Source organism: Macaca fascicularis, chromosome 15 (assembly GCF_037993035.2).
Source record: "Macaca fascicularis isolate 582-1 chromosome 15, T2T-MFA8v1.1".
NCBI classification, from domain to species: domain Eukaryota; kingdom Metazoa; phylum Chordata; class Mammalia; order Primates; family Cercopithecidae; genus Macaca; species Macaca fascicularis.
The window spans coordinates 11296814-11322934 of NC_088389.1; the positions used below are offsets into that span (position 1 = coordinate 11296814).

Consider the following 26121-nt stretch of genomic DNA (forward strand, 5'->3'; position numbering starts at 1 on the left):
GCCTTGTCTGGTCTTCTCTTTCCTCACCTGCAAAACCTCCCGAGGTTTGTATGTAGAGTGTTTCATGGCACCTGGCCCAGGAGGTTGCTTAGTAAAGGATGGTTTCTGTTACTGCTGTCTTATTGTTAAGACTGCCATGGCAGCTCCCAGCTCGGGTCCAAAGGGAGCCGCGGACCGTGGGGAGCCCCTCCAGGCGTCCTCATGCCTGCCCCGCCACCCAGTCCAGCCCTGTCTGGTTCCCACGGCCCGGGGCTGCCTGCGCTCTGCCGCCTGCCTGGTCCCCGCTCCCCGGGGCAGCCCGGCCTCCCTTCCTGCTGCCTGCTCTGTTCTGGCGGCTGATGTATGGCTCTTGCCGCGTGAGGCGGTCACGGGGACAGGGCCCCAGCATTCCTTCCCCTCCCCCTCGACAGCTTGAAATCAGGTCCTTCATTTGCATTTACATGATCTCGCTGTGCAGCTTATGAGATCGAGAGATTTATTTGCTACTTAGCTTGATGTTTGATTACACCCGGAGAAGGCAGCGAGCAGCGAGGTGCGGGGATGCATCCGCTCTGAGTCCACGGCCTCTGGGGGCCGGTAACTCAACAGCAGGTTTAGGGGAATGAGGGGGAAATGCGCAGCGTTTTGACAAAAGGCGAACGTGAGAGGTGGCAAGGAACGAATACCTCGATGGGATATATTTTTTTAAAGAGCAATAAAAACTGGCTAGGTATCATCTGAGATTATGAACAGAGCCAAGTCACTCGCAGGAGGCAGCTCACCGTCCTGGGGAAGGAACTCCTAGAAACTTCTCCTTCTGAGCAAAATCTGAAGTTCCCAAAAGCGATGATGCCTCTGATTAAGAGGAGGTGTGTGGGCCGGGCGCGGTGGCTCAAGCCTGTAATCCCAGCACTTTGGGAGGCTGAGGCAGGCAGATCACGAGGTCAGGAGATCGAGACCATCCTGGCTAACACGGTGAAACCCCATCTCTACTAAAAATACCAAAAAAAAAAAAAAAAAAAAAAAAAAACTAGCCGGGCGTGGTGGCGGGCACCTGTGGTACCAGCTACTCTGGAGGCTGAGGCAGGAGAATGGCCTGAACCCCGGAGGCGGAGCTTGCAGTGAGCCAAGATCCCGCCACTGCACTCCAGCCTGGGTGACAGAGCGAGACTCCGTCTCAAAATAAATAAATAAATAAAAAGAGGAGGTATGTGCTCTCAAATCCCAGCACCTGGGCTGACATCAGCTCGGTAAATGACACCTGCGTGCTCGTCGCCTGTTTACGAAAACTACCTGGGCCCTGATTCCTTGTCTGTAAAATGGGAAAACGATACCCCCTCTTTGGTCTGTGGTTAGATGATCTCTGCACCTTGGTGGACGTGGAGTAAGTGCCCAATAAATGGGAGCTGTTCTGGGGACAACAGGCTGTTTTCTGAAGGAACGGAGGGATGAAGCTCACGGCCGCGATGGAGGGCAATCACTCGGCGTCGTACTTTGCAGTCAAGTGTCACTTATCTGTTTGGTGGGGTTATCCACTGCGTGGGGTTTCATTCCAGCCGACCGCCGGCCAGCTCCCGCTGCTCACAGCTGGGGCGTGCTCAAGGAAGGCAAACTCATTTTCATAACAGTCTGAGCCTGGCATAATTAGGAGCAGAGATCCGCCGCTGCCAGCTTCTACCCTGTCACACTGCAGTCCAAACAGAAACCAACTGGTGCATGATTGGGACATGACAGTTTAGTGATTAAGAACATGAGCTTGGGGGCCGAGCCACCCGAATTAGAACTCTGGCTTCTCAAGTCTGCGTGACCTTGGGCAAGTTCTAATGCTTGAACTCCGAGTCTCGGTTTCCTTACAGTAGGTATCATGAGAGCCTCCAGCTCGGAGGGTGGCAGAGCATGTCACAATGTAGGCAGAGTTCTCAGCAGAGGGCCTGGAAGCTTCTTAATAAAAAGTAGTCATACCACCTACTGGCCACTGTTAGACTCTGCTATTTTGAATGACCAGCAGCTCCGTCTCCATTTGTGTGAATAGAGAACTAGTTATGTAATTAACACAGCTGCTTGACTGTTCCTCAAAAAGTTAAAGATGAGGGCCAGGCACCGTGGTTCTCAGTTCGAGACTAGCCTGGCCAACATGGTGAAACCCCGTGTCTACTAAAAATAAAAAACTTAGCTGGGCGTGCTGTCACATGCCTGTAGTCCCAGTTGCAGTGGAGGCTGAAGCAGGAGAATTGCTTGAACCCGGGAGGCAGAGGCTGCAGTGAGCCAAGAGCATGCCACTGCACTCCAGCCTGGGTGACAGAGTAAGACTCCATCAGAAAGAAAGAGAGAAAGAGGAAAGAAAGAAAGAAAGAGAGAGGGAGGGAGGGAGGGAGGGAGGGAGGAAGGAAGGAAGGAAGGAAGGAAGGAAATGAAATTACCCTATATGACCCAGCAATGCCACTTCTAGTGATACATCAAAGGAATTGAAAACAGGTGTTCATATATGCAACTACTATGCACCCACAAAAATTAACAACAACAAAAAAAGAAAACAGGCATTCAAACGCATGTACCTGCATGTTCATAGCAGCGGTATTCACAATAGCCAACAGACAGAAACCACACAGTGTCCTAATGAGTGAATAAACAAGGCGTGGCACATCCGCACAATGGAATATTATTCAGCCGTAACCGGGAATGAAGCACTGATCCATGTTAGTGTAGATGGAAACTGAAAGCATTATGCTAAGGAAAAGAATCCAGGCCGGGTGCGGTGGCTCACGCCTGTAATCCCAGCAGTTTAGGAGGCCGAGGTGGGTGGATCATGAGGTCAGGAGATCGAGACCATCCTGGCTAACACGGTGAAACCCCGTCTCTACTAAAAATACAAAAAATTAGCCAGGCGTGGCGGCGGGTGCCTGTAGTCCCAGCTACTCAGGAGGTTGAGGCAGAAGAATGGCGTGAACCTGGGAGGCAGAGCTTGCAGTGAGCCGAGATCGTGCCACTGCACTCCAGCCTGGACGACAGAGCGAGACTCCGACTCAAAAAAAAAAAAAAAAAATCCAGACAGGCACAAAAGGCCATGTGTATGAACCCATTTAAAATGTCCAAATAGGTCAATCCGAAGAGACAGAAAGCAGAGGTGGTTGCCTGCAGCTGGAGGGAGGGAAGGGGAAGTGACTGGTCTCGGGCACAGAGCTTCCTTCTGGGGTGATGAAATGTCTTGGAACTAGAGAGGGGTGATGGTTGTACAACATTGTGAATATAGTCAATGCCACTGAACTGCACACTTGAAAATGGCTGATGGTTGATTTTATGTGAATCTCACATAAAAAGAAAAATTAGGCCGGGTGCAGTGGCTCATGCCTGTAATCCTAGCATTTTGGGAGGCTGAGGCGGGCAGATCGCTTGAGGTCAGGAGTTTGAGACCAGCCTGGCCAACGTGGAGAAACCCTGTCTCTATTAAAATTCAAAAAAAATTAGCCAGGTGTGGTGGCGGAAACCTGTAATTCCAGCTACTCAGGAGGCTGAGGCAGGAGAATCCCTTGAACCCAGGAGGTGGAGGTTTCAGTGAGCCGAGATCGCGCCACTGCACTCCAGTCTGGGCAACAGAGTGAGGCTCTGTCTCAAAAAAAAAAAAAAAAGACAATACCTCCACAGGAAGGAGATGCCATGGTTCCTGTCGAGCAATTTAGGAAACTCTTTCTCCCTTAAGGATGGGAGGACGGGAGAGGAAAGACATGCAGACGAAGTGATCACAGTAGGACAACGTGCTTTGAAAATGTGACTCAGTCCTGAGGAGACTGTGCTCTCTTCTGAGACCGTGCTGAGGTGGGCATGGGGTGGGGAGTGGGCCCTGGGCTGGGAAGGATAGTGAAAGCCGTTTCCATCCGAGTCTCGCTGTTCTGACAGTCCGTATGGTGAGAGCCGGGGGAGCATGTCTGAAACCATGAAACTAGATGGATCCCATTTCACGGTGTGGCCCCCTTTGCTTGCCATGGCCTCACTGTTGAAAGGCTGCAGGGGGGAGGGAGGAGCGCACGGGTCTGTGATTTGGGAGACCCAGGTGTCAGTCCGTGTCAGCCTTGCCTGCACTGGGGGCACGGGAAAAGACGGGTGGCTGCCGCAGAGCCCCACGACCCCTTGGGGGTCAGAGGACCTCAGGGGCTCGACGCCCCTTGTCCTGAGTCAGTTGGGTGGCCACTCTAATATATGCTTTATGTATGGGGGTCTCCAAGTCAGGGCTCTTTGGAAGGGTGCATTTGTTGTTGCTGTTGCTTTGTTTTTTTGTTTTGAGATGGAGTTTTGCTCTTGTTGCCCAGGCTGGAGTGCAATGGCACGACCTTGACTCACTGCAACCTCCGCCTCCAGGGTTCGAGTGATTCTCCTGTCTCAGCCTCCCGAGTAGCTGGGATTACAGGCATGCACCACCATGCCCGGCTAATTTTCTATTTTTAGTAGAGAGGGTGTTTCTCCATGTTGGTCAGGCTGGTCTCGAACTCCTGACCTCAGGTGATCTGCCTGCCTCGGCCTCCCAAAGTGCTGGGATTACAGGTGTGAGCCACCTCACCCAGCCCGGAAGGGCGCGTTCTTAAGACAAACAAAATGAGAATCCAACTAGGCTGCCTTGGCAGCCCTCACCAGTGCCCACCCGAGGTCGACAGATGGGATTGGAACCAGACTCTGATCCTTCTTTGCTGTGTGACTTTGAGCAAGTTACTTGGCCTCTTGGAGTCTCAGTTTCCCGTCACTCATTAAACAGGGAATAACCGTCCCCACCCCATGGCGTAATGACAAGATTTAGACGAGACCACGGAGGTGAATAACCACGGGTGCCCAGCACACAGTAGGTGTGCAGAAGCCGGGAAGGTCCCTTCTTTTCCCCTTTTTCTCCGGGGTGACACTATTTTAGCAGAAGGAAGAAACACCTTGGGCCTCCTTTGATGTGGTGTCCAGCAAGGGAAGGAATAACTTTCTGCACCGTTGAGGAGTCATAAACAGAATAAGAGGTTCCCACAGAGGCCGGGCCAGCGGCCTAAGAAAGAAATGCAGAGAGTCCACTTGATCATTTGGTCAGTTTAGCTGCCAAAGGTCACAGCCAGCAGACCCTGAATGTGCAGATTTAAGAAAAAACCTCCCTATGAAAAGAAAAAAAAAAAAAGAGAAGAAAGAACGAGAGAAAAGGAAAAAGCAGAGAATGATCTATGTACTTTTCAAAACTTAAAACAGAAATCAAAGGAAAACTGAACTGTTTTAAGTTTTGACAGCTGCAGGGATCATTCTGTTTGGTTACTCTATTTATGTTTTCATTTTCTTTATAGATTCATTGAAAATCGCATCATGTAATAGGGAAGAAAAATGTTCAGTGTTCCACGCCCCCCCACCCCCACCATAAACCCTTGTTCCTTCCTGAGAACAGATGAAAACGCCCGCTCCAGTGACTTTTGTTTTGATGTATATTTCATAATATCTTATTGATTGTAAGTTTTATTTCCATGTCAATAAAAAGTGGTATTGTAATAAATGAGAAGGAGTTTAACACAAAATGGCAGCTGACCTGTTAGCATAGCAGATAGCAGAGGCGGAGGAGGTGTCCCTAAAACGAAGCCCGTTAATAAGGCTGGGGTCGGCTGGGAGAGGAAGCGGCGGCTCTTGATTTCAGCACAAAGCTGGGAGGCTGGAGGACGGGGTCCTCCCACCCCCTCCTCTTCGCAGCCTCTGGGGTTGCTGTATGATTGGTTCTGGGTTGACATTTCCTAGGGTAGATGATGCAGAGACCTCAGCAGCAATGCTTCTCCTCCTCTAGCAGGAGCGGAGGCAGCAGCCACCAACGGGGTGCAAGCCACTGTGTTCGGTACCTCGAACACACAAAGATGGATGAGAATCTTGCTGGGGAGGGAGGAGTGTAAGGAGTGAGTTCGAGGATTAGGGGGCTAGTCAAAGGGAAAACATATGAATACACAAGCTTTAGTGGGCAGGGCTTGGATGGGGTTTCAGGAGAGGGGAAGTCCCCAAGGAGCGATGTCTATGAGACTGTCCAGAGGTGACAGTGAGGGGCCACCATCCAGGAAGGAGGAGTGCGAGGCCGCTTTGCGGGAGACAGGGCTGAAGCGTCTAGCAGCGCGGCAGGGAGTCTCGGGCCCAGAGAGCTCCCAAGGGCAGCAGCAACTTGGGGTCTTACGGTCACCAGGCTCTGTTGTATTCGTGGCAGGCAGACACGAGTGTAGCTTTGTGGGTGTGCAAAGCAGGTGTGCTCTAAATGGCTAAATTCTGCTTGTTGGAGATTTTTTAAAACAACTGGACGTGGAAAATTTTGTTTGGTGCTTGTGCGCTTTCGAGCTAACAGGTCTCAGCCTGCTGTGAAGAAATGAGCAACCGAAGGTGGATACATGGGGACTGTCTGTGGCTTGTTTCGATAACGAGGCCCCCGGACCACAAGGGGGGCACCTCTGCTCCTAGCCTTGGCCTTTTCCTTTTTTTTTTTTTTTTTTTGAGATGGAGTCTCGCTCTGTCACCCAGGCTGGAGTGCAGTGGCCGGATCTCAGCTCACTGCAAGCTCCACCTCCCGGGTTTACGCCATTCTCCTGCCTCAGCCTCCCGAGTAGCTGGGACTACAGGCGCCCGCCACCTCACCCGGCTAGTTTTTTGTATTTTTCAGTAGAGACGGGGTTTCACCGGGTTAGCCAGGATGGTCTCGATCTCCTGACCTCGTGATCCGCCCGTCTCCGCCTCCCAAAGTGCTGGGATTACAGGCGTGAGCCACCGCGCCCGGCCAGCCTTGGCCTCTTCTTATGCCCTCTCTCTCACTCTCCACTTTCTTTCTGCCCCGGGCCTTCTTTCGGCTCCTGGAACTTTCAGGCCCCTTCTCGCATGAAGTCTGTGCTCAGGCTGACACCTCCCTCTCCTCATCAGCTCCCGACCCCCCTAACTCCTAGCTGAAATGTCACCTCCTTGGAGAAGCCCCTGGACTCTGTAGCCTCCGTGAGAAACCCCAGTCACAGGATCTCACATCTTTTCCTTCCTGGACACACGTCTTTGAGATGAATGGATCATTCCAATGGTGGTTTCTGCCACGTCTCACTCAGTGGCAGGTCAGCTGTGTGAGCACAGGGCAGACCTGTCTCATTGGCTGCAGCGTCTCCTGTGCCCGGCGCACAGTAGGTCTTCAGCACATGCTCTGTTCAAGTGACTGAGTGCCAAGGGGTGGGGTACACAGGCCTGCTATGGAAGCTGACCCCTCCCAGGCCTGGGCCATCTGGGGCAGCTCTTCCAGAACAGGGTCTGGAATCTGTTCTCGAATTATCTAGGGAGTTGAGCTATGAGGGCAAAAAGTGGGAAAGCCCTGTCCTGCCCTGCTGTTGACCCCACAGGGTTGGAGCCTCTGGACCCAGAGCAGGGTGGGTGGGCAGTGGAGCTGAGCAGTTTCCCACCTTGTGACTTTGGCAGGTGGGCAGGGACCAGGAGCAAGAGGGAGTCTGGTGGCTTCTGGGAATGGCGGTCCAGGAGAGCAGTTGAGGAGGCCCCCTCTCCTCTTCTCTGGCCTCAGTAGTCCCCTCTGCAAAATGAGGGGGCTGAGCTGGTCCCCCCCACCAGCTCTGCCACTTCCTATCTGGAGCGCGTCTCCATCGTGTCATCGAGATCCTCATCATCTGCTTCTCTTGCTCAAGGAGGCAGAGGAGCACAGTGGAGAGCTCAGAGCCAGCCTCACCTGGGTTCCACTGCCACTCTCCTACTTGTGAGCTGCGTCACTTTGGCCAAGGACCTCACCCTTGAGCCTGCCTCTGGATACCACCTAATTCACAGGCTTGGTGTCAGATCAGAATATTCACTGCCTACTACATGAGAATATTCACATGTAGTAGGCCATCCTCAATATCTGCAGTAGAAAAGTGTGGCCACTATTATTAGAGGGAGTTGATGCTACGTGTCCCCCCTCCATCAGCAACATCTGTCCCTGGTGACCAGCTCGGCCCACCTGCCCACATCCTTTCAACCAGAATGGCCCGAGCAAAGGCAATGGGGCCATCCTTGGAGGGAACTCTGGCCATGGCTCTGCAGCACATCCCTCCAGCCACTTGGGGGAGCATCGATGGTGGGAGGTGATTGGATCAGCAGGTTCGATGCACTGCAGCAGGTTCGATGAATGAAGAGTATTTCAAGAATGCCACAAGGAGGACCTCGGCTCAGCCAAACCAGGCCCAGCCCCCCAAAGCCTTCCTCCATGCACCCACTCAGCTGCCTCTGTGTCTGCAACTGAAAACTGGAAACTCTGTGGCTCTGTGGTTGGGAGGATGGGATGAACTATGGTGGGATGAACTACGGTGGGATGAACCACGGTGGCATGAACCACAGTGGGATGAACCACGGTGGCATGAACCACGGTGGGATGAACCACGGTGGGATGAACCGCGGTGGGATGAACCATGGTGGGATGAACCGCGGTGGGATGAACCACGGTGGGATGAACTATGGTGGGATGAACTATGGTGGGATGAACTATGGGGGAAAAGGTCTGAGCTCCCTGAGGGTGCCCAAGGCAAACGATGGCTGAGCACTGTGAGCCGAGCATGAGGGGTTGTGCTATAAATGCTTTCATGGATGGCTTCTTAGATGCAATGGGGTTGCATCACTAAGGTAAAGATTCTGAGTATGTGGCATAATTGCTACATGCGAAAATCTATTTGTACTTAGCTTTTAGTCTTGAAAATTACCAAGCCCTGTGCTGCTCCTACAATTAATCATTAAAGAATTAGGAGTGAGAATGCCCATTATTGTAAAAGACTCCAGCGATGGTCTTGAGCCAACTTGTAAAATAGACAGATTTGGTGCAACTGAATAATTTTCCTCCTCTCTGCACAAAATCAGGAATGCTAGTCATATTCAATGGCTAGAGTCAATGCTTACAAACTGGTTATAGACCAGCCTATAATTACCAAAATAGAAAAAGAACAGCATTTTGTAATGAATGACAAGCTGCAGAGCGGAAATCTAATTTGGTCTAATTAAGCAGCCTTTTGTGAGGATTTGTCTTTAGATGAAAAGAGGGAGCCAAGGAGATCTAAATGCAAATGAACTCCATCATTTTGGTTTTAAAGGGCTAGGCTGAGATGAGCATCTCCGGCCCAGCCCTTTCTTCTTCATTAGATTCTGAGTCCCCTCCTCGTCACCTCCAGCCCACGCCGGGCCCCATCTGCCTTGGAGGAGCCTCACGTTTTTTTGTCCCTCGCCTCTCATATGTTTTCAAATAGGACACCTCGCACCGACAGGGCTGTCAGGGAGCTTTTGCTTATTCGAGAGCAAATTTTATTTTGCCCAAAGTAATAAAAGCCAAGGGGAGGGGTTGATTATTAGAGGAGCTTGTTCCTGTTCTCGGCGAGTACAGCCTCTGAAGTCTGGAGGGTTGAACGCACACCCGGAGCCACCGGCACCGACAGAGCAAAATGGGGGGAAACCAGTGCCGCGTCTTCACCTGTGAGCCTCATGCAGGGTAAGCAGAGGCTGAGGCTTGGCTGCCATTCAGGACTCCCCAACACCACCCTCAGCTTAAGGAATTTGCCAGAAGGACCCACAGAACTCAGAAAAGCCACTGTACTCACGGTTATGATTTATGACAGTAAAAAGCTACAGGCTAAAATCAGCAAAGGGAAGAGGCGCATGGGGCAGAAACCACCCGCCATGATCGAGTCACCTCCCACCAGGCCCCACCTTCAACATGTGGGGGTCACAATTCCACATGAGATTTGGGTGGGGACACACAGCCAAACCGTATCACCTGGTTAGGTTGGGTAGATGAGAAGGAAAAAAAATTCCACCACACTGACTCCTTAATCTCCTGTCTTAGTTCTCAAAGAAATTGCAAACATTTGGACTTTCTCATCTTCTAAACAAAAGCAAGTGGAATGACTGAAAGAGTAGACGGCTGTGGCCGGGCCCCACTGCCCCCAGCTTGGTAGAGTCTCGGTGGCTCCGCCCTCGTGAACGTTGGTCCCGACTCAGAGGGTCGTGAACGCTGGTCCAGACTCAGAGGGTCTGGACTCCCAGGCTGCCCTTCTGAGCCCACGGCCTCCCACGTCTCCATCAGAGTTTGGCCCAGTTCCCTACTCACCCCCACAGACACCTGCCTTGGCATTCAGATGCTCAAGAAAGGGAGCCAGGAGGTGGCATTGGAACCCAATGCGGGGCAAGAGAAGGCAAGAGCATCCCGTGGAAAGAAATGGACTAGGTCCCTGGCCTGGCGTGCAGACAGCTCATGTTGCTGAGCAGTTACTATGTGCCCAATGCCTTCCCCAGGGTGAAGCACTTGACCCCTGCTGACCCCTGTCCCTTCCTGACCCAACCTCCCACTGGGAACTGCACCCCTGCCTGGCTTTGTGTTTCTTTGCAGCACCAATCAACAACTCACTATGTATTCTACTGCTGAATTTGGGTCATCGTCTTTCTCTTCTCCCTAAGACAAGCTCTGTGGGATGGGGACTGGTGGCTGGTTTGCTCACTGCTCTGTCTCCAGGCCCTGGAGTAGTTCTTGCGCGTGGTACGTGTTCAATGCATCTTTGCTGAAGGAATGAACGGAAGGCTTGTCGTCCTGACCTAAGAAGTAGGTCTACTCTTGTGCCAGGTTTACAGATTAGTCAGAGAGGTGACATGTGCCCAGGGTCACCTCGCTAATCACCAGAGGCAGAGCTCGGAAATCAACTAGGTGTCCCTCATGCTGGCCCCCCGGTTGGCGCCTCCCAGCCTTCTGAGCATCCTGGCACACAGAGAAACCAGTCAGCCTGGCACGAGACACGGAGGCAGATGTATGAGGCTGCTTGCAGCTCCGGCAGCCCCAAGACCAGAGGAGGTTGGCGTCACAGCACCGGCGGCTGGGAGACCTGACCATGCACTCCTGGCCCCAAACCATCGCCTCTATATCTGTTTCTTATGGCTGCTGCAACAAATCGCCACCAACTTGGTGGCTGAAGGCAGCAGAAATCTCACAGCTCCAGAAGCCAGAGTCTGAAATGAAGGTGTTAGCAGCAGTGGTTCCTTCTGGGGCTCCGGGGGGACTCATTCCAGGCCTCTCTCCCGGCCGCGGGTGGCTGCTGGCGGTCTGCAGTGCTCCTTAGCTTGTGGCTGTATCACTTCAATCTCTGCCTCCGTTTCCACGTGGCCTTCTCCCTTGTGTGTCTCTGTGCCTCAAATCTCCCTCCCCTTTCTCTTGTCAGGGTACCAGTCATCAGGTTTGGGCCCACCCTACATCTAACATGGTATCATCCTGAGAGCCTTAACTTGATTATCTCTGCAAAGACCCTATGTCCAAGTAAGGTCACAGCACTCATTAGCCAGCACGTTGTGGGAACCATCCCAGCACCAAGTGCTGCGTCTGGATGAGCCACACCCATCTGCTGGGACAGACAACATGTGTGTGCCCCTTATTACAGCTCGTGGGGAGATGGAAGATCAGAGCTTGAAGACAGACATAAGCAAAGTTCTGGGGACCCAGAGACTCAAGACAGCTCACCATCCAGCCCTCCAGGAGGAAGGTGGGTCACTGGCGGAAGGTTCCTCCGAGCATGTGGTATGGGACGCAGTGAGTGAGAGTTGAGTTAGACTTTTCTGATAGTCAGTCTTGAGGGTGTTCCTGAAAGCCTCCAGCCTCAGAACCAAGCAGAGGACAGACACTTACAGAACAGCTGGGCATAGAGGAATGCCAAAACGGAAGTCTTACAGGCCACGAGAACTCTGAAAAGCAAGTCCATTTGCCAGGCTCGGGCCAGACCTCCCAGAAGAGGTGGCATTTGAGAAAGACTTGGAATGCAGAGCTATGGCGCGGCATTTCACAGTGCGGGCCAAGATGGCAGGAAAGCCTGGACAGAAACACAGGCAGCAGCAAATGATCCAGCAGACCAGAGGGAAGGTGAGTCATGGGGCCAGTGTGCGCCAGGCTATCTTCTTTGAGAGGGAATAGGGAGCCATGGATGGTTGTGGTTCCATGGCCATGGTAGGATCAGTACTGCAGTTTGGGAAAGCTGGACTGGTAGTCGGCACCGGAGAGGGTAGAGGAGAAAGCAGAGGGTGGGGGTACCCAGGAATCTGGTTCTGCACTCCAGGTGGAGGTGGCAAGAGTCTGATCTAGGAGAGCAATGCTCAGGCCTCTGTGGCAAATGCAAGATGCTTGAGCTCTTCGGACCCAAATATCTTCAAAGGTGATTGGATGTAGAGAAAGCTGCCAGCCCAATTTCATGTGGGTTCTTTGTTCTTCCTGCTCCTAACGAGTCACTTCTCCCTGCCTAACTCCTGTGGATCTCTCCCTTGACTGAGGCATTGAACACTAGCAAAAACGAAGGCAATTCAGAGAGGATTATCTACTCAGTCCCCAAGTGGGCTCCCTCCCCACCCCTGCATCCCCTCAGCAGGGAGACTGTGGCCTGGAACCAGCCTGGGTTCTATCACACTCCCAACTGCAGACCAGCCTTAGCGAAGGGGCCCAGTGGTAGACGCAGCCGTAGAAAGCAAGAATTCAACATCTGCTCAGGCCCAGATTTGTCATCCCCAAGATGCATGATACCCAGGCTGGGCTCTTCCAGACACCTGGGGAATCCGACTGCCCTTTTCAGAATATCAGAAAACTCTCATTTTTAAAGGTTAGGGAATAAACTGTAAAGGAGGGCCTCACATTTGCTGGAAAGTTTAAAGAGCAATTTCTTCTCCCTGTAAGACCTCAGGCTCGGTTAATGCCGCCAGCAGATAATGAAAGTCTCCTTGTCCTAAATCATCTCTATCGGAACAACAAAACAGTTAAAAGTTGTTGTCTGAAATGATGCATTTCCTTCATGTTAAACAACCTCAGAAGGACTGAGCCCCTTTCTCTTCCACACCCCAGAATTCCCACAAGAAATCAAATATAATCCTCTTTAAGAAGCTTTAAATAATTTTGAGCTGTCTTATTGACTTATTAAAATGCAGCTTAAAACACGCCTTCAATGCAATCCTTTTACAAGGGTCGGGGATATAAAATTTGAAGAAATATGATTAGTAGATCAGTTGGAAAGACATAAGCCATCAGATCCAATTTTGACTATTTCAGAGAAAACTTCCCCCCAGGCATTTCTGATACCCCCAAACAACCTGCCCTGAGTCACGTGCACCATTTTGCCTGCCTTTGTCTCCACCTTTGGCCCTGTTGGTCAATAACTTGGTAATTCCCTAATCATTCTCTACCACCACCACCCAACCTGAGTGTCCCTGTCACCAACCCCCCAGCAGCTCCATCTGAGCATTGCCCCCTGTTCCTAAGGATTGAACTTTCTTAGAAACCCCTTTGTTGCAAGCTTCAAAGGTCTTAGAACATTCCAACGGTGGCCTTTGATCCCTGCATACTTGAGCGATGTGAACCAGCAGCATCCCTACGCCCCGCCAGCCCCCACATTTATCCCATTTCACTTGAGTCACGCTCCTTCCTGGGTTGAATGGATCCAGAGTCGCAGTTTGATAATGACGTGTTTGGGTGAACGAGTGACTGACTGAATGAATGAATGGCATCCCGAGGCGTTCGTAAGTGTATGATTGTCCAAAGCCAAACAGAACAGAAGCTTGGAAAACCACTCTTCCAGAGCAAGGCACCCACCAGACCACGTGTATTCTCTACTCAAAGCAAAAAGATACAGATGTGAAAATGCACAATGAGCTTTGTTTTTTTTTTTTTTTTTTTTTTTTTGAGACGGAGTCTCGCTATGTCGCCCAGGGTGGAGTGCAGTGGCCGGATCTCAGCTCACTGCAAGCTCCGCCTCCCGGGTTTTTACGCCATTCTCCTGCCTCAGCCTCCCGAGTAGCCGGGACTACAGGCGCCCACCACCTCGCCTGGCTAGTTTTTTGTATTTTTTAGTAGAGACGGGGTTTCACCGTGTTAGCCAGGATGGTCTCGAACTCCTGACCTCGTGATCCGCCCGTCTCGGCCTCCCAAAGTGCTGGGATTACAGGCTTGAGCCACCGCGCCCGGCCGAGCTTTGTTTTTAATCAAGCAAGATTTTCTTCTAGATGCAGACCCTTACAAGAGACAACCCAAAATCTATAAAACAGTTTTTGACGCATGCAGGGCACCCCAGCTACATCTCCAGGGCTGTCAATAGACTCTTGGGTTTGTGAGGAGGGGACGCAATGTGATCAACAGGAAGTCTGTGTCCAGAACGCCGAGGTCAGGCCGGGCGCGGCGGCTCACGCCTGTAATCCCAGCACTCTGGGAGGCCGAGGCGGGCGGATCACCTGAGGTCGGGAGTTTGAGACCAGCCTGACCAACATGGTGAAACCCCGTCTCTACTAAAAATACAAAATTATCCGAGCATGGTGGTGCACACCTGTAATCCCAGCTACTGGGGAGACTGAGGCAGGAGAATCATTTGAACCTGGGAGGCGGAGGCTGTAGTGAGCCGAGATCGCACCATTGCACCCCAGCATGGGTGACAAGAGTGAAACCCCATCTCAAAAAAAAAAAAATAGAACTCCAAGGTCAGCAACAGCTCTGGTTGAGGCCCTTCGCCTGCACTGGGGAGGGCTCCAGGGACACAATTAGGGATTGTCTGGTTTTCACACGTCTGGTTTGGCCTGGAACCACCCTCTCCACAGACAGGAAGGTATCCTGCTGAGTATACAGTCTGGAAGGGAATCCGTGTCCAGGCTTGGGGACTACAACTGCCTGGGTTGAAATCCAAGCTCTGTTACTCATCTTCAGGACGATCTGGCTCAAGTTACGTCACTGTTCTTTGCCTCAGTCTCCCCAGCTGTAAAATAGGGAGGCCAAACAGTAACTGCCTCTAGGGTGTGTCTGGGGATCAGATGAGGGAATGCCTGGCACCCATACCACTGTGCCCACTTTGGATGGTCGCTCCCCCAAACCTCGTGTTGAAAGGTGATCCTGAATGACGTTGGAGGTGTTTGGGTGAGGGGGCAGATCCCTCATGAATAGATTCATGCGTCCCTTAGGGGTGAATGAGTTTTCACTCTGTTAGTTTCTTGAAAGCTGGTTGTTAAAAAGAGCCTGGCACCTCCCTCCCCCAAGCCCTGACTCCCTCTCACGGAGGGGTCCCTGCACACCCCGGCTCCCCTTTGCTTCCCGCTATGAGTGGAAGCAGCCTGAGGTTCTCACCAGAAGCTGGGCAGATACCAGTGTCATGCTTCTTGTACAGCCTGCAGAGCCAAATAAACCTCTTTTCTTTATCAGTCACTCTGCCTCAGGTGTTAACTTATAGCAACACAAAACGGAATAAGACATGGCCCTAACCGGAAAAAGAAGCAATTTCATATGGTTCAACACAAATGCTTTCCGAGAGCCGGGCACACAGCAAACACTGAGTTCATCAGAGCCATTGTTTTTTGTTTGTTTTAGAGACATGATCTCACTTTGTCACCTAGGCTGGAGTGCAATGGTGCAGTCATGGCTCACTGCAGCCTTGAATTCCTTGGCTTAAGTGATCCTCCCACCACAGCCTCCTGCGTAGCTGAGACTACAGGCACCACTATAGCCGCACTACACCCAGCTAATTCTTAAATTTTGTTTGTAGAGATGGGGTCTCACTATGCTGCCCAGGCTGGGTTTGAACTCCCGGCCTCATCGATCCTCCCACCTCGGCCTCCCAAAGCATTGGGATTACAGGCGTGAGCCAATGCACCTGTCCAACAATTGTTGTTATGTTTGTGTTCGCACCTGCCTGCATTATAAACACACTTATCACTGTGCTATGCCTAAGTAGACTGCGGAAACAGTCACGTGATTAGCCACAATGCAGCTAATTATTTTGCAGCTTTTGCATTCTACAATAAAGAGTCTTGCAAATTACTTCCTAAATGACCGGTCCATCTCTTCACAAAGACCTCCCTGAGTGCCAGCACTCAACATATGTTTGACAGACGATATCCAGCGTCAGATGTGTGCCAGAGATTGTGCCCGGTGCTGGGGACATTGAAGTGAGAGACACAATTCCTGGTCCCTAAAACTTGACATTTTCTGAGCGAGAGGGAGGAGAAAACATGTGGTTGTGGGATGGAGTCATGGGAGCGGCGGGGGAGATCTGCATAGGTCTGCACAGGTGCTGGGCTGCCGGCTAGTCTGCCAGATTTAGCAAATAAAAATGCCCGGTGAAGCCAGGGTACAGTGGCTCCCACCTGTAATCCAAGTACTTTGGGAGGCCAATGCAGGCAGATTGTTTGAGCCCAGGAGTTTTGAGACTAGCCTGGGCAACATGGTGAAACTCCGTGTCTACAAAATAATAATAATAATAATAATAATAATACAAAAATTAACCAGGTATGGTGGCAGGCACATGCCTATAGTCCTATCTATTCCAGAGGCTGAAGTGAGAAGATAGCTTGAGCCTAGGGGTTCGAGGCTACCGTGAGTCATGATAGCACCACTGCACTCCAGCTTGGGCAACAGAATGAGACCCTGTCTCAACAAAACAAAACAAAACAAAACAAAACAAAAACAACCGCCCTCCCTCACAATGCTCCTGCACAGAAAAATCCTGTAATAGCTGGGTTAGCTGTAACCTAGGGCTGGCCAAGTGTCTCCTATCACCAACCTACATGATTATGTTTCTAGCACAACATAAAAAGATCCAAAGTGAAAGCAACATGAAACTCTGAGAAGTGGCTTTAGAAGCCTGTGCAGGACCTGAGGGTGTGGCCATTAACTTGATGTGTGTGTGCCGGGGAGGGAGGGTCCATAAAGGAATAGGAAGAAGTGGGTGGACCCCAGATCGGGACCCAGAGAGTCGTGGGCAGGTAGGGTGCCCCCAGATGACTCTGGGGCTCTGGGGCTCCTGCCACAGAGTTCTGGGGAGCTGGGTCACAGCTACCTTCTCCAGATGATTCTGTGGGACCTTCCCAACTTCTGCCTCTCATTCAGCATCACTTCCCAGTGGGCTTCGGGTCACAGTTTCCAGGGCTGAACCCTCTGAGGCCTGTGGTTCTCCCGACTGACTACATTGCTCCAATTGCTTCTCTGAACCTCTGGATCGTATGCCTTACATGTGAGGCCAACTTATCCATCAGGCAGTGGGACAGAGTACCCTGGGCCCACCGTCCTTATAGGGGCCCACAAAAATGTTTTGATTTATTTTCCAAACATAAAGAAAAAAAATAAACATATCCATTTATAAAATAGCATTAAAAAATGTTTTTGAGACAGTCTCACCCAGGCTGGAGTGCAGTGGCGCAATCTCGGCTGACTGCAACCTCCACCTCCTAGATTCTAGTGATTGTCGTGCCTTAGCCTCCCAAGTGGGCTAATTTTTGTACTTTTAGTAGAGATGGGGTTTCACTAAGTTGGCCAGGCTGGTCTGGAACTCCTGGCCTCAAGTGATCCACCCACCTTGGCATCCCAAAGTGCTGGGATTACAGGCGTGAGCCACCGTGACTGGCCACGTTAAAAAATCTTTTAGGCCAGGCGCGGTGGCTCACGCCTGTAATCCCAGCACTTTGGGAGGCCGAGGCGGGCGGATCACTTGAGGTCGGGAGTTCGAGACCAGCCTGACCAACATGGAGAAACCCCATCTCTACTAAAAATACAAATTAGCTGGGCGTGGTGGCGCATGCCTGTAATCCCAGCTACTCGGGAGACTGAGGCAGGAGAACTGCCTGAACCCAGGAGGCAGAGATTGCGGTGAGCCAAGATGGTGCCATTGCACTCTAGCCTGGGCAACAAGAGCAAAACTCTGTCTCAACAATAAATAAATAAAAATATCTCGGAGCAATAACTGGCAGAGTCTGAATAAGGCCTGTGGATGGACTATCGTCCATTTCCCGGTTTCGCTATTTCTTAGATGTTTAAGATGTCACCGCCGGGTGGAGGGGGAGCGCTGGGGTCAGGGTAAGTGAGACCTTTCTGTGAGTCTGTAATTATTTCAAAATTTAAAAATTTTTTTTAAAAGGTGAGCAAATGAAACACTTTTTTTGAAAGAAAACGTTGAAGCCGGTGAGTGATGCGTGGACTTTGCAGACAACTCCCCCTTTCTGGGAAGCACGGACGTGCCTCTCTGTCCCCTCGCCTCCTCCCTCTGCCCCTGTTCAGCTGCCGTGGTATTTTCCTTCATTATGCCGGCGCCTCAGAAGTAAACCTCTCTAATTTTCTACACCACAGCTATTTATTTAAATGCTAACTCGCATTATGAAGTGATAATCCACACGCGCAGGAGATAATTTATGAAGCATTTAAATTAAGAGGAGCAGCTAATTGGGAGCATGTGTCTTATAAGCCTTGCTAACACCAGAAAACTACAAATTAGGGGGGAAATGGAAGGTATTTTTATCGTGCCTTTATCTGCTTTTGTAAGGCGCTCGGGGGAAAATCTCTCTGTGATTGCACGAGCTGGTCCTCCAGCCCTTCTCATGGCTGGGTCTCTGCCCCTGGGCACTCCGGCTTCTCACGGAGACCTCGTTCTACCCCCGGCAAGTGCTGGGTTCCCCCGCCCCCACCTCTTTTGCTAATAAGGGAGCACAGCGTTTTTGTTTGTTTGTTTGTTTTCTTCTTAGAACGCTCCTCGCCTCCATTACAAAGATGGAAGTGGGAAAGATGACTGCATTTATATCTATTGGAGAAAGAGAAGAGACTTGGGGGAAAGGTCTGGGGGTTGGAAATTTTTCTTTTTTTTCTTTTTTTTTTTTTTTTGAGACGGAGTCTCGCTCTGTCCCCCAGGCTGGAGTGCAGTGGCCGGATCTCAGCTCGTTGCAAGCTCCGCCTCCCGGGTTCACGCCATTCTCCTGCCTCAGCCTCCCGAGCAGCTGGGACTACAGGCGCCCGCCACCTCGCCCGGCTAGTTTTTTTTTTTTTTTTTTTTTTTTTTTTTGTATTTTTTAGTAGAGACGGGGTTTCACCGTGTTAGCCAGGATGGTCTTGATCTCCTGACCTCGTGATCCGCCCGTCTCGGCCTCCCAAAGTGCTGGGATTACAGGCTTGAGCCACCGCGCCGGGCCTGAAATTTTTCTTTTAATAGGACACATGTCATAGTTATTTTGATTCTTTCCATTTGGAAAGGGCTGTCCTGGTTTGTATACATAGGCTGAGAGTTAAACTTGACCACATGAGTGGCGTGTGTGTGTGTGTGTGTGTGTGTGTGTGTGTGTGTGTGTGTGTTTGCTTATTCTTTCAAAAGATATCAACTGAGCACCTACAATGTGAAAGGCCCTGGGATATAAAAGAGAGCAGAAGAGACATTATAGTCCCTCACAATGCTTACATCCCATCTGGAAAGACAGATATCACAGGACGAAGCATTGAATTGCCCCTGTGACAATTGTTAGAAAATGCATAGCGAGGGCTGTGGCCTGCTCTTGAGTAGTCAGGGAAGGCTTCCTGGAGGGAGGGACATTTGAGTTGAGACCTAAAGGGAGAGTAAGGAAGTGCTGGGTGAGTACAAGGTGGGCCCAGGGCAGGGGCTGGCGAGGTGGGGCATGGGAGGTTCCGTGTTCCAGAGAAGGCATCCTGGAATGAGGCTGGAGTGGAAAGTGCTGGGGTGGAACAGGGAGGACTGTGGCCTGTTTGAAGTGTTCTAATCTGCAGTTTTTTGGTTTTTGAGATGAAGTCTCACTCTGTTGCCCAGGCTGGAGTGCAGTGGTGCAATCTTGGCTCACTGCAACCTCCACCTCCTGGGCTCAAGCAATCTTCCCCGCTCAGCCTCCTGAGTAGCTGGGACTACAGGCGTGCGCCACCACACCCAGCTAATTTTTTTGGTATGTTTTAGTAGAGACAGAGTTTCACCATGTTGACCAGCCTGGTCTCAAACTCCTGACCTCAAGTGATCCACCCGCCTTGGCCTCCCAAAGTGCTGAGATTATAGGCGTGAGCCGCTGCACTCGACCCTAATCTACAGTTCTAAGGCAAAGAGCCTTTGAAGGGTTGGATGCAGGAGGGGGAGTGAGCTCATCAGATCCACATCTGCTCATGTGCCCCTTATCTGTTCACTTCATGAACAGAGCTTTGACAAGGATGTTCCCCCATCTCATACCTGTTAGGATGGTGACTATTTAAACAAAAAAATTAAAAAAAAAAAAAAACAAAACAAAACAGAAAATAACAAATGGTGGCAAGGATGTGGAGAAATTGGAACCCTCATGCACCATTGGTGGGAAGGCCAAATGATACAGCTGCTGTGGAAAACAGAATGGTGGTTCCCCAAAAAGTTAAATATAGAATTACTGTGTGATTCTACCATTCCACTTTTGGGTAGATACCCAAAAGAAGTGACAGCGGAAACTCAAAGAGATAGTTTCATCCTCAAGTTCATGGCAGAATAATTCACAATAACCAAAAGGTAGAGACAACCCAAGCATCCATCGATGGAAGGATAAACAATCAAAATATAGTCCCTCCATACAAGGGAATATTACTCAGCCTCGAAAAGGAAGGAAATTCTGACACATGCTACCACGTCGATGGACCTTGAGGGCAGTGTGCTAAGTGAAAGAAGCCGGTCACAAAAGGACAAAGTATGATTCCACTTATATGAAGTACCCAAAATAGTCAAATTCACAGAGACAGAAAGGAGAACGGTGGTTGCCAGGGGCTGAGAGGGAGCAGGGGGACAGGAAGATGTTGTTTAATGGAGACAGGGTTTCAGTTTTGCAAGATGAAAAGAGTTTTAGAGATGGATTGCACAAACGATGTGAATGTCCTTCACACTGGGGAACGGCACACCCTAAAATAGTTAAGGTGGTAAATTTTGTTATGTATATTTTATGATTTATTTATTTATTCATTTATTTATTGAGATGGGATCTCACTCTGTTGCCCAGCTGGAGTGCAATAGCACGATCTTGGCTCACTGCAACCTCCACCACCCAGGTGCAAGTGATTCTCCCGCTTCAGCCCAATCTCTGGGATTATAGGCACCTACCACCACGCCCGGCTAATTTTTGTATTTTTAGTAGAGATGGGGTTTCGCCATGTTGGCCAGGCTGGTCTCAAACTCCTGATCTCAGGTGATCCACCCACCTCGACCTCCCAAAGTGCTGGGATTACAGGTGTGAGCCACCTCGCCCGGCCTATATTTTACAATTTCAAATGAAAACAGAGGCTGTTCCCAGCCCCAGGACACCTGGCTGTGACAAATGTCATTGATTGATCTGAATCAAAGAATTAGAGAAGGTGGAGGAGCCCAGGGGCCATCTCTGCCAGCCCCTTCTGCTGGGCAAGTCCTTGGGATGTGGTGAGGAGACGTCAGACAGGCTTCTGGTGGAAGCTGGGAGGTCAGGGGAACTAACTCAGAGCTATTTTCTTGAAGAGGAAAAATAGCTCTTTGGGGCATCTCTGCCAGCTGTCCCCATACCGATCCAGTCTTTCTTTCCCAAGGACCTGATGTGCAGGAAATTACTTGACATCGGGTCCTTGGGAAGAGAGTACCAATTGCCAATACAGTGCAGAGGGCAATGCGACATTCGTTCTCCGGCATTGGCTTTGCAGAATGTCCCCATCCCCTGAGCACAAGTTCCAAGAACTGTGCTCCTCCTGGGACTTGGTGTATAAGGGTGCCTGGCTTCATGCAGTGCGGATACAGCCCTGCTAGCTGCAGCTGACTTGAATGTGTGTCAATCAAAGCGTTGTCTAAAGGCATCCTGGGATGGGTCCTGTCGTGAGAGTAAAGTGGACGTTCTCAACCCCAGCTGCTCTCTAGAATCATCTAGGGGCATTTTAAAAAATGCTCATGTCAGCCAGGCTTACGTCTGTAATTCCAACTACTCAGGAGGCTTAGGAGTGAGGATTGCTTGAGCCTGGAAGATCGAGGCTGCAGGGAGCCATGATCATGCCACTGCACCCCAGCCTGGGCAACAGAGCAAGACCATGTCTTTAAAAAAAAAAGTGCTCAGCCAAGTGCAGTGGCTCATGCCTGTAATCCCAGCACTTTGGGAGGCTAAGGTGGGTGGATCACCTGAGGTCGGGAGTTCGAGACCAGCCTGACCAACATGGAGAAACCATGTTGGTCTACTAAAAATACAAAATTAGCCGGGCATGGTGACACATGCCTGTAATCCCAGCTATTTGGGAGGCTGAGGAAAAAGAATCGCTTGAACCCGGGAGGCGGAGGTTGTGGTGAGCTGAGATCGCGCCATTGCACTCTAGCCTGGGCAACAAGAGCAAAACTCTGTCTCAAAAAAAAAAAAAAAAAAAAAGTGCTCATGGTTTCACTCCTAAGTGGGAGTTGAACAATGAAAACACGTGGATGCAGGAAGGGGAACATCACACACCAGGGCCTGTTGCGGGGTGGGGAAGCTAGGGGAGGGATAGCATTAGGAGAAATACCTAATGTAGATGACGGGTTGATGAGTGCAGCAAACCACCATGGCACGTGTATACCTATGTAACAAACCTCCACGTTCTGCACATGAACCCCAGAACTTAAAGCACTAAAAAAAAAAAAAAAAGTGCTCATGTCTGCATCTCACCCCGAGACATTCTGCACTCAAGAATCCTCTGTGATGTAGGTTAAGCTCCCCCGCCATGGATTTTCAAGTTCAAATGGTATTAATGTCAGCTATCCACAGGTAAAGGCAGACCAACATGTTCTCAGGTTTCCGGTACGGGCCCTTCCTCCTGCCAGTTCATCTTGAACCACTGGTCTCTGTTAAGTTCTTATGTCTCCTCGTGCCATCAGCGCAGCTCACTCTGTTTGTTTCTAAAAGCTAACAGCTCCCATGAAGTGTTGGGGACAGGGAGCGGAGAATTACCAGTTCTGCTTTGAGGACTCTGGAAGAATTTGGCAGAACTAAGAGACTTTTTAGAAAACGTTATGGGGGCCGGGCGCGGTGGCTCAAGCCTGTAATCCCAGCACTTTGGGAGGCCGAGACGGGCAGATCACGAGGTCAGGAGATCGAGACCATCCTGGCCTACACGGTGAAACCCCGTCTCTACTAAAAAATACAAAAAACTAGCCGGGTGAGGAGGTGGGCGCCTGTAGTCCCAGCTACTCGGGAGGCTGAGGCAGGAGAATGGCGTAAACTCGGGAGGCGGAGCTTGCAGTGAGCTGAGATCCGGCCACTGCACTCCAGCCTGGGTGACAGAGCGAGACTCCGTCTCAAAAAAAAAAAAAGAAAACGTTATGGGTAGTCTATTTTAAGTTGATTCATGCTTGCTTTACAAGTCAACCAGATGTGTATAAAGGCAAAATAACCCCTTTTTTTCCATCTCACCCACTGAGGTCCCCCAAGTGAACACCAGGGTGTGTCTTTCTGTGCCTCCCTCTCCTGAACTTGGACACACATACAAACGGCTATGCAAGGGCGAGGATTCCCCTGCACATGTGGGATCTGCACCTTGCCACTCCCTTAAACATAGATCAAGGGCCCATGTCTAACTCGTGCCTTTTCCTGGCTGTATCATACTCCACAGGGTAGAGATACTGTTCCCCCAACACCACCTTCATGACCAGGTGTTTCTTGTTTTTTATTTTTGTTTTTTGCTGCTGCAATGCAAACAAGCCTTCAGGAAACACTCTTGCACATAATTCCATGCCTAATGAATTTCAGTAGCAGAGAGTACCCAAAATGGACCTCCACAGGAAAGATTCCCAAAAGATGGAGAATTAAGCAAAAGTATATGTGAATTTGACTTTTTCTTTTCTTCTTTTTTTTTTTGAGACGGAGTCTCGCTCTGTCGCCCAGGCTGGAGTGCAGTGGCCGGATCTCGGCTCACTGCAAGCTCCACCTCCCGGGTTCACACCATTCTCCTGCCTCAGCCTCCTGAGTAGCTGGGACTACAGGCACCCACCACCACGCCCGGCTAATTTTTTGTATTTTTAGTAGAGATAGGGTTTCACCGGGTTAGCCAGGATGGTCTCGATCTCCTGACCTCATGATCCACCCGCCTCGGCCTCCCAAAGTGCTGGGATTACAGGTGTGAGCCACCACAACCAACGTGATTTTGACTTTTAAGAGACTCCTTCAGACAACTTGCCACAAAAGCACCGGGAAGTCAAGGGAACTGTCTAGCCAGCATTTTCTTTTCTTTTACTTTCCTTTCTTTCTTTTTTTTTTTTTTGACAGGGTCTCTCTGTCGCCCAGGCTGGAGTGCAATGGCACAATCTCGGCTCACTGCAACCTCCACCTCCCAGGTTCAAGTAATTCTCCTGCTTCAACCTCCTGAGTTGGGATTATTACAGGCATGCACCACCACGCCCGGCTAATTTTTGTATTTTTAGTTGACCAGGGTGGTCTCGAACTCCTAACCTCAGGTGATCCACCCACCTTGGCCTCCCAAAGTGCTAAGATTACAGGCATGAGCCACTGCGCCCAGCCCAGCATTTTCAAGTCAATTAAACAGTCACCATTCTTTCTCTTGAGTGATGCTCTTCACTACAACAGCCACAGCCCACGTGTGGCCACTAAGCACTTGAAACGTGGCAGGCTGGAACCGAGATGTGCTGTGCGTATAAAATACACTCCAGGCTTCCAAGATGTGAGACCAAAAAAGGAATGGAAAATGGGCTTATTCATAATTTTATGTTGATTACACATTGCAGTGATACTATTTTGGACATAGTGAGTTAAATAATACATCATTAAAATTAATTTCACCTGTTTTTTTTTTTACATCTTGAATGTGGCTTCTAGAACACTTAAACCACCTACGGGGCTTGCACAAGGCTTGCGTTGTTACCCTTTGGGCCCGTGCTGTTCCACAGCTGTGTGCCTGCAGGAACGGGCTCTGAAGACAGCACAGTTCTGCCTTGTCCTGTTTTTTCAAAATCGGGGTGAGCAATTTCAACTCTCCAAGCCTTGGTGTCCTCGCCTGTAAAATGGGAGATGCTGGGAGAGTCCTGGGAGGACGCGGCAGAGACTGAGCCCTGTATCTGGCCTGGGGCACACTCAGTTATCAGTGCTGTCAATATACTCACTACTGATGGGAAGATTTGCATGTTTCCCTAAAATATGAAAGGATACCGCAGGGCACGGTGGCTCACAGCTGTAATCCCAGCACTTTGGGAGGCCGAGGCGGGCGGATCAGGAGGTCAGGAGATCAAGACCATCCTGGCTGACACAGTGAAACCCCTTCTCTACTAAAAATACAAAAAATTAGCCGGGCGTGGTGGTGGGCGCCTGTAGTCCCAGCTACTCGGGAGGCTGATGCAGGAGAATGGCATGAACCCGGGAGGCGGAGCTTGCAGTGAGCCGAGATCACGCCACTGCACTCCAGCGTGGGAGACAGAGCGAGACTCTGTCTCAAAAAAAAAAAAAAAAATGAAAGGATACGTGCTTGCAGTGGTTTTAGGTGCCATTTGCTGGGAAATACCTGAACTTTGTTGTTGTCAGTCACTAAGAAACCAGTTTTCTCTATGGAGACGTTCACTGAAAGCACAGCAGGTTGTGATGCAGAATGAGGGAAACCATCCTCTTTCTGTGATTCCTACCCGACCCCTTTGCCTGCCAATCAGCCACAACCAGGAACTAAAACCATCGGGCAACTCCCAGCCCAGGTATCCTTGGAGTGGAATCCACCCGCACCTGTGCATCCTCCGCCGAGTTCAGGGCCCTTCGAGGCCAAGCCAGGCGAGTGTTTGCGTCCGCAGCTCCTTGCACAGATAGCAGGGACACCAGGGGCCTCCAATGCTGCCCTTGGGCCTGGATTCCCCCTTTCCTCCAGGCCCAGGCCTGCTTCTGAAGCCCTGGGTGGTTGGGCTGAATGGGAGGAGACTGTGCCCATTGGGTCACCACTCTCCACCATCTCTGCTGGTCCCCAGGTATGGCAACCTCCCCTCCCCTTTAGCGTCATTAGCCTGGTGTCACCTTTCCTGCTGTGTCACTGAGGGTTTTCCACCGGGGCCAGGCTGGCTTCTCTAGTGTGAGTAACCTCTGCTGTGTGGTGGACAACTGGGGAAAGGCCACCTTGTTCAGGTATCCAGGTGGGTGGCCCAGGGGACACGAAGCTTCCTACCTCATTCAGCAATTCATCCCAGCTTCCTGCCTTTTTAAATGGCTGCGACCCCTTCCATTACCCAGATGTACCATAAAATAGGCTTCAGCCCCCAAACAGCATCCCTGGCAACAGCCATTTCTCTCACTTTTGGGTTTTCAACACTCTAAAACCACACTGCAAGAACACGTTTGTATATATGTGCACATAATTCTGGAGGTTAAATCTTAGTCGAGGAGTTTTTGGGCCAAAGAGTACTCACGTTTTGAAATATCATTGGTGCTGAA

At 50.6% G+C, this 26121-nt stretch overlaps 1 protein-coding gene across 2 annotated transcripts in view; it reads right to left on the reverse strand.

Moving 5' to 3' along the window:
- Nucleotides 1–26121, reverse strand: part of CFAP77 (cilia and flagella associated protein 77) — a 169596-nt gene that overhangs the window by 86555 nt on the left and 56920 nt on the right. The window lies entirely within an intron of this gene.